Source organism: Limulus polyphemus, unplaced genomic scaffold (genome assembly GCF_000517525.1).
Source record: "Limulus polyphemus unplaced genomic scaffold, Limulus_polyphemus-2.1.2 Scaffold729, whole genome shotgun sequence".
In the NCBI taxonomy this organism is placed as follows: domain Eukaryota; kingdom Metazoa; phylum Arthropoda; class Merostomata; order Xiphosura; family Limulidae; genus Limulus; species Limulus polyphemus.
The window spans coordinates 189,830-203,970 of NW_013666339.1; the positions used below are offsets into that span (position 1 = coordinate 189,830).

A 14,141-nucleotide genomic window follows, 5' to 3' on the forward strand; every position below is an offset into this window, starting at 1 on the left:
TCTGTAGACTTCAGACTGATTTTGGGATCCATACCTGAGCTCTAGAGCAGCTACCAGTGCTCTATAGTTGTGCCTGTTGTCTGCTGACAACTGTCAAAGTATTTCCAGTGGTTGTCCCTCCAGGCTCGTTGCCAGATACACTGCCTTCTGCTCCTCTGTCCATCCATTCATTTTTGCCAGGACCTCAAATTGTACTCTATATATTTCCCTCGGTGCCTTCCCATCGAATTCCTGTGGCTTCCTTCGTACTAAATCACCCTTATTGCTGACATTCATATCTGGGATGTGACTTCGAACAGGACTGAGGATGTCTGCATTAGGGTTTAGCTGCGGGGTCTGGAAGAGGCTTCTCGTTGTCTGAGCCTGATTAGGTCGATGGCTAATATATCCTCCTTGTGTAAAAGACAATAAATCATTCTTTAATGTATTTAATTCACTTTGAAATTTACTAATGTTTTCCATTTGTGTACTCTGGCTTTCTGTCAATTGGTGGAGACTTTCTTCATGTTTATTTTATTTTTCCTCCATCCACTGCTGTAGTCTATCTTCTTGTTTATTTTCTTTCTCCTCCAACCACTGCTGTAGTCTCTCTTCTTGTCTCTTTTCTCGTTCTTCTTGTTTCTTTTCCTTTTCCTCCAACAACTGCTGTAATCTCTCTTGTTTATTTTGCTGTTCGAGCAGCCACTGTTGCAGGTTTTCTTGCCACTGCTGTTGCCCCTCTTCTTGTTTCTTTTCTTTTTCCTCCAACAGCTGCTCTAATCTATCTTCTTGTTTCTTTTGTTGTTCTTCTTGTTTTTTCTTTTTCCTCCAACAACTGCTGTAATCTCTCTTCTTGTTTATTTTCTCGTTTTTCTTGTTTCTTTTGCTGTTCTTGTGTTGCTGCCATCAAATCTGCTATGCTGTAGTTTGATTTGCCACCTCTCGTTTCCTTCTTCTTCTTTTATTTATTTTTATCCTGCTTCTGACACCAATTTGTTACGTCTTTGTTCGTTTGTTAATTTCTCGTAGAAATTCTTCCCGAGAAACTTCAGCGATACAAGTTCTTTCTTAAATAAAAGTAGTTTATTATTTCTCAATACAACTTTGCAATATCAGTTAATTTCCACATTTAAAAACACGCTATAATTCTCAACGAACGATTCACGCACTTTACTTACTAGCTCGCTTAACTCAATTGTCCATCTATATCTTCAATCTCTTCGTCTACTATTTAATTCCGAATAATTGTCGGGCATATATATTAGAAAACCGCACATCTAGCAAACACTCGAGCATTCACGAACCTTCGAGAATATCACGACGTGTTACTAGCGTCACGTGACTTCCGCTGTCGTAATAATACAAACACCTAAACTGAAAATTCATAGTATAGAATAATTACTTGTATATTTATATAAGATTATCATACCACACAATATTTTACCTCTATTAGTCCTTCAATGGCTCAGCAGTAAGAATGAAGGCTTATAACACCAAAAACCGGGTTCCATAACCATGGTTGGCACAACACAGATAACCCACCGTGTTGCTTTATGCTTAACAACAAACAGACAAAAATTACCTCTATTAAAACATTTTGAATGAAGGTATTGTTACGTCTCCGTTCGTTAGTTAATTTTCCGTAAATTCGTTCCGACGAAACTTTAGCGACACAAGTCCTTTCTTAAATAAAACTGGTTTATTCTTTCTGAATATAACTTTGTGATACACTTAATTTCAACAGTCGCGCTATAATTCCCAACGAACGTCTCACGTGCTCGACTTCAACAATACTCAGTTCAATTACACACTCTCTGACTGAAGTTCAATTACTCATCGTTCCCGTCGCTTGTTGGCCGGTCTTATATATACAAGACTACCCCATATCTAGTAGTCTCCCGACGATTCATGAACGTTCGAGAAGGACGTGGCGTGATACTAGTCGCGTGACCTCGCTGACTGCGCTAACTTATAAGGACAATTTTACTATTAGACCAAACATTTGATTTGTTCGTTATATTCTATTTCAATAACAGTGGTATGTCTGCGGACTTACAATGCTGGAAACCGGGTTTCAATACCAGTAGTGGGCAAGGCACAGATAGCCATTTGTGTAGCTTTGTGCTTAACTACAAGCAAGCAACAACATAAATCTTCGAAAAAAAAAGAGTGTTTGTTTGTTTGTTTTAGAGCAAAATCACATTGGTCTATCTTTATCTGCTGTGCCCGCTGTGGGGAATCGAGCCACAAATTTCAGTATTGTAAGTCTGTATACTTAACACTGTCCCACAGGGATACAGAGAAGTTAAAAAAATCATGGTAGCTATTGTTGAAATGTAAAGTAAACAAAGCCATGTGTGGGCAGTTAAATTTTCGCAAAAAAGGCACTTACAGATTTTAAATTATATTAGATAAAAAAACTGAATTAAATTAATTCATAAAAAATCCAAATTATTGGAATTAATCTGGAAAAAATAAAGGAAAATCAAATCATAATTTAATTATTCAGCAGGTTTTGAAAAACAAATACAGCATAGGCTATGCAAAATAAAATAACTAGTTTCAATGAGTTTATAGTGTTTCGGTTTTTTAGCTATATTACTGCTGTTGGTTATTTCGGACTCATTAGTTTAGATTAATGCTGCATTTATAATAGACAAGAAAGTAACAGTACCTATTGATCTGTGCGAAATTGTATTAGTTTGTTTTAGGGGATTCCTGAAAACTTTTTTTAGTTGTTAGTAATTTGATCTCCCTCTATAATAGTGGTGTCATTGGTAAATAGGCCTAATACTTGACGGCCCAGCGTATAGATCGACAACAGAAATGTCTCGAATAAGTTTTATATTAATATTATTATTACTAACGGCTAAGTCACATGTATCGTATATTTAATCAGAGGAAGATGCGAGTGAAATGTAAGTACGTCGAATTAAGCCTGGTAAATGTAAAAGTTATTCAGTTTTATTATTTCTAGTTATTTGATGTATGGTACCATTTATAATGATTTTTACTTTTATTCTTATGTTTCAGCTTTTTTATAGAATCAAAACTTGTATCTGTATATAAAATTCTAAGGAGTAAGGCCCTAAGGGACAATGTCCGAATTACACTTACTGACTTAACCTTTGTTTTTCCTTTCCAGGTGGGTGGGGTGAGGGAAATTAAGACATTTTGTAGTTAATACATATATATAACAAATTAGCACTACTTTAAAGTTTATACACAGATGATACTATCAATGATACTAATAGAGAAAATAGCTTTGTAAATTGTAGATTTTAATACTAATAGCCACTAATAGTAATATAGTAGATACCATACTTTTTTGTTTACACTTTCAGAAACGGAACTACAAGTATAATTTAGTTGAAGTAGTAAAAGAAATAGTAACATTGACAATTCTGTCGGAGTGGAGAAGTAATATGAAAACCTGACTAGGTTTGGAATTTTTTACTGTTGTTAAAACCTAAAAGGAAGCTTTTATGTATTTTAACTTTTAAGGGAATTTTAGTTCCTCCTTTCTTGTACCTTGAAGTTGAAAAGTGGTAAGGTGTATAAAGTGGCCATTACATAAGTTGTATTTTTGTATTTCAACTATTTGTCTCATCTATGCTATCCATGTTTTTCTAGTAGTACTGTTACTAGAAGTAATACCACACGATCCCAAGCTATTTAATGAAATTCCCCTTTTATTATCTCCAACCCTGATCTCTAAAATGCTCATCCAATCTCGCAAATCTCTTTGATGTTGTAACTTCTACCACACTGGATTAAGAGAAATTATTCTATAGGCCAGTAGTTCTCAAATTTTTCAGGTTCGTGTACCACTTATTGTTTAAATTTTTTCTTTCTTGAGTACAAACCCAGAACTAACTAAAAGAAAAAAGATTAAAAACTTAGTCACAAAAATTAATATTTTTAACACTCACCCAATAATGGGAAGGATGTGATTGTTTTTTCTGGCACAGTTGAAGAATATGTGGTACAGTTTTTGTTAGTTTGAAGGGAAGAAAACATTGGCAAGTCTATGCAGGCAGAGGATGAGTCTATAAATGAGGTTAGTATTGTGTATATATGTACACAGGAAGCTGAGATAGGCCTTATAACAAAGTTTATGATTTTTTTAATATTAATTGTGTTATGCATCACTGCGTGCTACAGTTTGAGAATCCCTGCCATAGGCTAATACCTTGTCATATCTGAATTTAAGCACAATAATAGATCATTTTTTCTTTCAAGATTTTTTCTGTACATCCACTCCCAAGAAAAATTAAAAATTAAATTCACACTTTATTTTTCAAGAAATTAAATGCCAGTTGACAACAGTTATTCTATAAACTAATCATTCACTTATCATTCATTTGTAATCATTCATACAACAAAATTGATGTAACTGGAGCCTAACACATTTAACCAAATCTTAAAATTGTCTTCTCCTATTTTCTTCAGAACACAGCACAAAGAAATCATAGATTAGTCGTTTATCCTATTGATTTGTATTATAATCCTTTAAGCTTCAATAATATCACTTCCTACCTGTCTTTTTTTTTCAAGAGAACTAAGAGTTATTAACCTATTTCTGTAAGGTAACATTTCCATCCCCAGAATCATTCTAGTAGCTGTCAGCACTATGGTAAAATTTCTACAGGTACCTGTGATATTAATGATATTGATCAAACAGGCCATAGCAAGTAAGTTACTATCACAAGTGAAATTAATTGCTATTTATCTGTCTACTGCTTTTAAAGTGACAGGTTAATGAATTATTGTGGTGGAAGCTAAACGAAGACACATTTTCAATACTATCTTGGTTATCATACAGATTTCTGCCAACTCCAGCCAGTAATGTGTATGTGCGTGTTTGCAGAAATTGATAACATTTATCAGTTAAATAGAAACCAGTGTCTTCTACAAAATGCTGAGTGGCTGTTGTTAATATATACTTTAACATTTAAGGGCAACAAAGAGCCTATTGGTCCATTATGGCTGTCTCATCCATTTAAAAAACAAACATTCAGATCCAGCCCTGATTATATGTTTATCACTCCTTCCTTCCTTTAAATTTACTGCATCTATCATATTTGAAAAAAATTCACTTCAAAGGCCACAGTACATCATAACCTCAAATAAGTACTGAACAAGTATATACAAGTAAGAAATCCTAATGAGAAAGCAAACAGTGTAAATGATAAACTTAATATGATGTACTGTGTGTAGATATACAAGAATGCAAAACAAAAATGCAGCTTACTGCAAATTCTTTCTGACAGTTGATTGATGAATGTGTATCAATAAGAAAAAATTATATTGTGTTGAAAATTTAAAATGAATATTAAGATTCCCTTAAAAGCTAGTTGTTGCTGATGATTAATTATATAGGAAAAGATTGATTAAAACAAAGTCAGTTATAATGATTGCTTAGAAAACTATTACTTACCACTAAAATTATTTGAGTTCTTTTTGATATGATTTTTTAGTTTGACATAAGAAACTGAGATCATGTACTTTGAAAACCATGAAAATGAATTTATTCACAAAACATACAGCTTGTTACTGATAACAGACTTATAATGTTTTTAAACCTTTATTAATAAACCAAACTTATTAATAATATTACTATTCTATATTAATAAAGTTATTATTTAAATAATCTTCTGTGTGTTCTTTTGTTATTTATAACTTTATTTTCTGTAATACTTTTTAGGTTCAAATCTTTCTGTAAAATATAAAAGTTTCATCTATTCAGCTAGTGGATAGATTCAAATATCTGACAAAATGGCCTAATAAGCCAGGTGCTGAATACTGACTGAGTATCCAGTACAACTCTGTTTATTGATACAGAAGAAAAGCTTGCTGTTATTAGCATCCCTAATAGTATATATGTATCCCTAGTCTTTTTTAATATTTGATTAGATGAGCTTTCAAGTTAAAGAGCTTGTTTGATCTCTTATTTAATATTATTTTCAATCTACTTTAAAAATATTTCAACCCCCCTTTCCACCCAACACTATTTTCCTATGTATATAGCTGTATCCATCTTGGATGAACATTTCCACTTTACTCTGAAACCTGTCCTATTTGATCAGTTTATCCCTTCATATAGCATTATCCCTACTAATCACATCTGGAATCATACAGAGAAACTTGAGAATTTTTCATTCCTGTAAAATGATTGCCAAGAAGTGAAAAGTTAAGTTTTACCTATACACCTAATTTTCAAAGTTTGTTATTCTTTTATATTGAAACTTATAGCATATTAAAATTTGATGATGAGGAATCCACTTTGAGACTAATAATGCTTGAAGACGGCTTGAATGGGTAATGAAGAAACTCTTTAATGTATGATGTTTCGACAAGGTTTTGTCATCATCAGGATGAGCAAGGATAATAGTTTAAGTATGTCTTGCTGAAATAAAGACCATAAAAGTTATTTCACCAGAAGAGAAGTCAATAGGCACATACTATTTGATATTTTCATTCTAAAATATACTTACCTCTTCTCACAATAAGAGCTATTACTCGACTTCCAGTGTTTCTTCTTTTTTGGTCTGAATTTTCTCATATGCTCCAATCCTTTATTCCCCACTTAATTTCCCTTGGCGATATCTGTCACATGATGCTCTTCACTTACATCAATGTTCCTTCTATTCTAGTGCTGTATATAAGCACCTCATTTAGGTAATATTATCTGATTTTCATAAGAGAATAATTTTTTCATTTGGGAAGCCAATGTAGGGCATGAATTCCTGGATTATTATCTCAGACACAGAGACAAATCAGATCTCTCCTATTCCACCTCTGATATCTAGCATTCCTCAGTCTAGGGGGAAGTCACTCTTAATTGAAACTGTCAGTGATCTTATTCATAGTGAATTGGAGACATTTATTCAGTTTGGTGGTGTTCCTTCATGGGGCTCTGAGGCTGCAATTGAGGACAATCATGGACATTCTGGAGAGAATTTAGATTCACTTTTTTGTGTGCCTTCCTTTATTCTGTTGGCTTCTCAGGTGGCCACTTTGGGATCAACTGCCTCAGGTTCCTTTTCCCTCGGTTGATCCATCTAGTGTGTGATGTTTTTGGACTTTCCCCAGGATTCGTCTCACCCTATATACGGTGACAAGTTATTTATTATCCCTCTAAACTTTGTTGGAAGACTCTCTAGATCACCACGTCCATTGATGACGAGTTAGGGCCATTGTTAGCATGCACATTGGTTCGATTGCCATCTTCTACATCCATCCCTGTTGTTGTTAGCATCTCAACTTTCCTCTGCTTCTACAGGGGATCATAGTTTTGCCCCTATTTAAAGGTCCCGACCCATGACATCAGCACCTCGATCCATTAGTACCCAGAATAGATTCTGTCTATATACGAGAGTTCTGCCACTCAATCAGAACACCGCCAGTGGCATCAGTGACTATTGTATGGCTTTGGGGTCTGTGGGGGCTCAGGTCTAAGAATTTCTGGATGTGTGATAAACTTAACCACTGATCCATTGGCACTACAGGTCCTTGAGTTAGGATTAGTCATTCAGTTCACATCTTCATCACCATTATCCACCCAACCTGTAGTGTTTCCTCCTCTAGCAGATCCTTCATTCTAGGGCTATCAGGGTTTTGTTGGTATGGGGACAGGGAGAGAGCTGTGCCAGTTCTTCCAGGGTTTTATTCCTATCTGTTTGTTGGGCCCAAGAAGTCAGGACATTGACGTCTAGTCATTGATTTTTCTTGTCTTTGTCAATTTTCTTGATCATCCAAGGTTCACAAGTTAGTCATTCTTCACTCTGAGTTGGCATTTTTTTACTTGGATTGTGGATGCCCAAGTTAGATTTCTGCACATTTTCATGGTGGTGGCATCCCACCACTATATGTGTTTTGTGCACAAGGGTCAGGTGCTGCAGTTCAGGGCACTGACCTTAGGACTAGCATTGCCGCCATATGTGTTCTGCTGAATCATATAAGTTTTTCTTGCCACCTCCTTTCCCTAGGTCTATGCACACACCATTACATGGATGACAGGTTACTGCTGGCACCATCTCATCAATTGGCAGAATGTCACACCCAGATTCTACTTTCAGAAACAACTAAGGCAGGCTTCATTATTAGAGCTGAGACATCTATTCTCACTCCAACACAATATATTGTCATTCTGCGTACCTTTTTCATCATACCTAAGTTGGCTCAGCTGACTCTTATCCGACTCCAAGCTATGGAACAGGAAGTCTGACTCTTTCTCACCTCTCCTTCTCCCTCTGTGTGGATGTTTCTCTCTCCTTTGGGTATGTGGGCATCACTCAAATCTCTCATTCCTTTGGGATGTGATCACAAGAGATCTCTTCAATGGTTTTTATGCAACCAATGGATCATGAACAGCAATTCACTGGATTCCCCAGTTTCCTTATTTAGGATAATTCTCTTCCATCTTGAGGGATGGTTAAATTAGAATAATACTAAGATATGGGTTCCTCTGTTGCCACCTCATAGAGGTATCTCTTCACTTATGCCATGCTTTAGGAATGGGGTGCATATCTCAACAGTCAGGAATTCCGGGATGTCGAGGCTTTTCTACAAAATGTATCAGACCTTCTTGCTGTACAGAGCAATGCCTCATGATCTAGACTTATTAAAGGGAAAATAGTCAGGCTTTACTTTCACAATTCCATGGTGGTGTCTTGCATTTCCTGTCAGGGGCACTTGGTCCAGGGCTGTTTGTTTTTGAACCTTGGATCTTCTTTCTTGGGACCACTCCAATAATATCACCCTACTACTTGTCATGCTCCATGGGTGGACTTCAGCAGCAAATCAACTGTCTCGACCAAACAAATTCTCCTGACAGAATGGATGTTGCATTGTGAGGATTTTTTCTGTTGGATGTAGTGCCCACATCTTCCATTTCCTCTTTGGCCATCCCTGTTGAGGCAGCCATTATCTGACATTGTACACTCAGTTATCCAGAAGCTCAGTCTTTAAGCATGGTGGTTATGTGGTCGTTTGTATGGCATTAGGGTTTACTTTCTAAGGTTATCATGTATCTGTCTCAGTCTTTGCTTAGTCCCACAATGGACCTTTACGAATAGAAATGGCACACACACATATCGGCATGGTGTATTTAGAGGAAGTTGAATCCACTTTGAAAAGATGTGACAACCATTACTCATTTTTTGACCTGGATCTTTCGCAAGGGTTTTGCATCTTCCACAATTGCCCTATATAAGGCAGCTTTATTGATTATCTTTCAAAATGCAAGATGAAAGTTCTTAGAGTCCCCAGTACTCTCCAGCTTCCTCATGTAGTTTTGGGTCCTTCTTCCCAAACGACCATTTCAGATACCTAATTGGTATATTAAGGTGGCATTTCATTCCCTTTCTCAACACCCATTTCAGACCTTAGTCTTATGTACCATGTATCACTTTTTCCTGAATCTTGAATTTTTGTTGCTGCTCACCTACAGATGTTGGTGTGGTTTGTGCTGATTGTGCACAGGATGCTTTATCATTATACCTATGTCCACAGATGCTGGCAGCAAGGGAAGGGGATAAATTCTTTTTACCATTTCATCTGATCACTATTTCTCACTTCTATGACTGATCAAATCTTGATTATTTGTTATGTCCAGTGAGGGTTTTGAAGTGTTATATTACCCGCATTAATGTCTTTAGTGATGCTAGACAACAACTTTTTATTCATTGGGATTGTTCAGTTTCCAGGATTTATCCCCAGTTACATTGACACAGAGAGTACGAAATTCATCCATATCACTTATTTTGGGTTCTCTTTGAAGGTGAGCTGGCTACTACGCGTCATGTCTCGTGAGATTAATCACATTTCTTTGTCCTTAGTTACCTGGTTGAATTGCCCACTGGAGGACATTGTGTGGGCTGTATGTGGACCTTCCACAATACTTTTATTTCACATTATTTGCATGATCTGGCAATATCTTTATTGGAGGGTTTTCAACTAACCCATGTAGCTATCTTAACCACATCTGGTAGATTATACAGAGGGGTGAGTATTTTCAATGCTTCTCTTTTTTTCTGCTATACATTTCAGGGTCCCTTACTTTGTTTTCACAGGATCCCACTCTGTGGCGAGTGTTGCAACAGGTCCTGTAGAAATAAAGTAGTTCACAAGACCACCTAGAGGCTGACCGGGTAGTGTTATTGTACTATGCTTGACTGCCACTCGTGGATTATCAGGAGTAAAGCATAAGGAGATCCTGCCTCTCCTTACTGATCATTGAATTGAATAAATTGGGGTTGGTTTGCTTTTAATAACTTTGGAAATTTGGTTCACCTATTGCACTGTTCTTCAGGGCTCCCCAGTGTGTATATACCCCCCCCCCCTTGATTCTACTAGTGGAGCTAGGGAGTCCTTATCACACCTGGGGTGGTGGATAGAGGTCATTCATCCAGAGTGTTTGAGTGAATTCCTTCACTCTTGGAGAAGAGGGCAAGGTTGGGGGCTTTCTTACCTGGGTCCATGTATGTTTTTTCCCAGATGTCGATAGGAGAGGCACTAACCTATATGGGAGCCTACTCATAATACCGATTCAGATTTGCTGCTTGGCTATCTGGTTGGGTTGGGCATGGCCCTTCTTTTTTGATCAGTATTGGTGTAGTACATTGTTCATGGAAGAAGGTCCATTATCTCCTCATAATTCCAAATGCATAGTGGTCCCATCCCAGGTTTTTGGTTGAGCACAGTTTGTTCCACATCCTCCCCATAATTTTGGAGACAAGAAGAATTTACCTTGCCCATTTGGTTGGGGAGTGAAGATGAGGTGTTTATAATTCCAGACCGGAGGGGTTCTGTTTCCTTTGGTTGAGTACGGCATACAGGATCTCAGCATTCTGAGTTTGAGGTGTTGTTTTTTTGAATTTCTTCAGCTTTAGGAGAAGGTTTGTTCACTTTGGTATTGTTTACTTTCTTGTCGTGATTTCAGTGGTTTAGAACACATCACTCTATGGCTATAGGTTGGTATCCACTCACAAGCATACATATATATTGTGCATAATTGAATAGAGTTGTTTTAAACATTTGTTTAACAACAAGTTAAAGCTTGGAATTGTCTATTCTTTCATTGGGTTGTGTGTCTATGAGCCAGACTAGTTTTGGAGAATTCCACTCCTCGTCAGTGACCCTGGACACTACCACCAATGAAATATCAGACCAAACCAAGCCTTCATACTAGTGAGGTATCGAAAATGAAACTGGTGTATTTACGTGTTTTACACTCGCCAAAAAGAAACCTATCATTCTATAGGTACTTGAAGAACTTGTATTGTGGTCTGATATTTCTTTGGTGGTAGTGTCCAGGGTCACTGATGAGGAATGGAATTCTCTGAAACTAGTCTGGCTCATAGACACACACCCCAATAAAAGAATAGACCATTCCAAGCTTTAACTTGTTGTTAAACAAATGTTTAAACAACTCTACTTATTCAATTATGTACAAGCTGCCCAGTGTCGGCTAAAAATATGAAGAATTAAATTGTGGTGAAATGCTACAAGTTCTTCAAATACCTATAAAATGATAGGTTTCTTTTTGTGAGTGTAAAACACCTAAATACACCAATTTGATTTTCGATACCTCACTAATATGAAGGCTTGGTTTGGTCTGATATTTCATTGGTGGTAGTGTCCAGGGTCACTGATGAGGAGTGGAATTCTCCGAAACTAGTCTGGCTCACAGACACACCCCCCAATGAAAGAATAGACCGTTCCAAGCTTTTACTTGTTGTTAAACAACTCTATTCAATTATGTACAAGCTGCCCAGTGTCGGCTAACAATATGAAGAATTAAATTGTGGCAGATTGCTACAAGTTTTCCAAATACCTATAGAATGATAGGTTTCTTATTTTTGGTGAGTGTAAAACACGTAAATACACTAGTTCAATAGATTTTATCAAGTTTCCTGTAACTACTTGTTCAAGGCCCAGAATAATGTGTTAGAAACACTGACAAATAATTAACAAACAACTTGATTTCTACTACACATTCACACTCAGTGGAGAGGTTGTGAATTACTTGTTTCATCAAGTGTGTCTAGTTTTTATCATAAATGAAACCATAACATATGCTTCAAAGTAACTTTACAACATCAGCTGTATGAGCACTGAATCAGTATTTTATAACTTTGTCAAATGTAAGGGGCAAGCATCTCAAGTCTTAACACAATCTTGTCAAAGGAAAAAAACAATTATTCTACCATATTGAAAAATATGCAACATAAAGAAGGATGATCATGTAGTTAATAATTGTAAAAACATATTTTCATCCAAACTGACTTTTAATATCTCATCAAGAATACACTCTTGGTATTAGACACAGGGAAAGGAGAAGTGATTTACCCAGTTGCTGGTATTACGAGGAACGAATACTAACACAGTCTTAATAACTTATTGCATATCTGTGCTTTCAACAAAAAAAGCAATGAAGTCTACAATAACATGAGATCACACTGGTCATTCAAATCCAAAAAGTGTACTTTTGTAGAGAATAATACATAACTATACTTGTTACATATTATATATCATTCTAAGTTAATATCTGTAGACACCCTAGTTCTGAATTAACTATACATAAGTATTACTTCCAAAAACTCGTAGTTTAATATTTCAGAATGGAGACTTGAGTTTAACTTGGTAGAATATACTAATATTCACAAACAAAGTGTCTGTACACTTATTTACAATATCGCTGTTATCATTAAAGGGATTTTATTTTAATGCTGTGGTCAACTTATACTCTCCAAATATTGACATTACGGTGGTTTACTACATAATTAGAATGTCCATATTTATTTGATGATTGCAGCTAATTTTACTGGACCTAAAATCACAGATTTATATTGAATGCTGTACACATACAAGACCACTGTGTTTAAATAATGGGTCAAATAGTTATGTTTAGTTGCTAAAAGCTCATTATCACCATCTTAAAATCTACATTTTAATCACACTTCATATTTTACACGAAGCTCCATACACTGTATAACCTACTTGATTTTTGTGTTTTTTAACTAATGAATGAGATACAATTTTAGATTTTTGGCAGTGAGCAGTGAGTTTTCCCTTTAAAATATTTTTTAAACAGTTATTAAAATCAAGAAAGATTTCTTTTCTTTCATCTTAAGAAAACTAATTTTTTCTTCTTACGAAACAGAAGTTATAAAATACTTCCATTTCATTACTTCTTTAACAAAAATAAAATAAATCTGTGATAAGATATACAAAATACTATACATTTTACAAATATATTATTAATTCACTCATTATTTCAACTGATTAAGCCGTAGATTTTGTCTTTTTTTTTTAACAATTTCTTAGTTCCTTAATTCTTCCAAATATACGGTTATCACACTGACAGCCAGCTTACATATGACAAAATTACTACAAACATTGTAGATGAATGCTTTCTTATCATATAAGCAAATGTATTTGCAATTAAAGTATATCAGAAGATAGTAAAAAATAAGACTTTTATCTAATGGTTTAACCAGGAACCTCTAATGATGTATAATGTTTAGGTTTTGCAGTTTCAAATGCTTATAACCATTTTTAAAGGTTACATGAGATTACCTCTGTCACAACAGAGAGTTTGATATCAATATTAAATCTAACAACAAGTTTGTTTTTTTTTGTTTTGTTAATGTCACACTAAGCCTAATTGGGATAAACTAGGCTTTCATTAAAAATATATATATATATATAAAATTCAGTCAGTTCTTATTCTTTATAGCAATATTTCTAAATATGTTCATAAACATTGCATCTTGAAAGAATGATGTCATTAAGATAAACCTTGCTATATAAAAACATCATGTTAAGTTAGAGTAAAGATGCAAATAAACATTACTATTTCCCATTTGGCAGCTAAACTAATACTTATGTGCCACCAGGAAATAAAATTTTAAGATATTCCTCCTTAACTTTACATTGAAACCAGTGTGAATGATACTGTCTGATGTCTTATGAAACTAACGACAGTACATTATTTAGTCTTTACACAGTTGTTTAACTCATAAAGTGTCTTCCTCTGAGCTTATAGCTCTAGTGAGCAATTTGTTTCAGTATTTTGTGCAAAGCTCCAAAATAGCTATCTGTACATAGCCCTCCCTGATTCCGGCTGATAGACTAGATGGTAAACAGCACCCATC

General features: G+C 35.4%; 1 protein-coding gene across 2 annotated transcripts in view; it reads left to right on the forward strand.

Moving 5' to 3' along the window:
* The first annotated feature begins 2,579 nt into the window (after window positions 1-2,579).
* The window catches only part of LOC106460211, a 93,181-nt gene continuing 81,619 nt past the window's right edge, over window positions 2,580-14,141 (forward strand). Inside the window, exon 1 of one of the 2 annotated variants that reach the window (XM_022386876.1) lies at window positions 2,580-2,897. The gene's annotated coding sequence lies outside the window, so the exon portion shown is untranslated. The remainder of the gene's footprint in view (window positions 2,898-14,141) is intronic. The other variant, XM_022386877.1, reaches the window with a different exon arrangement.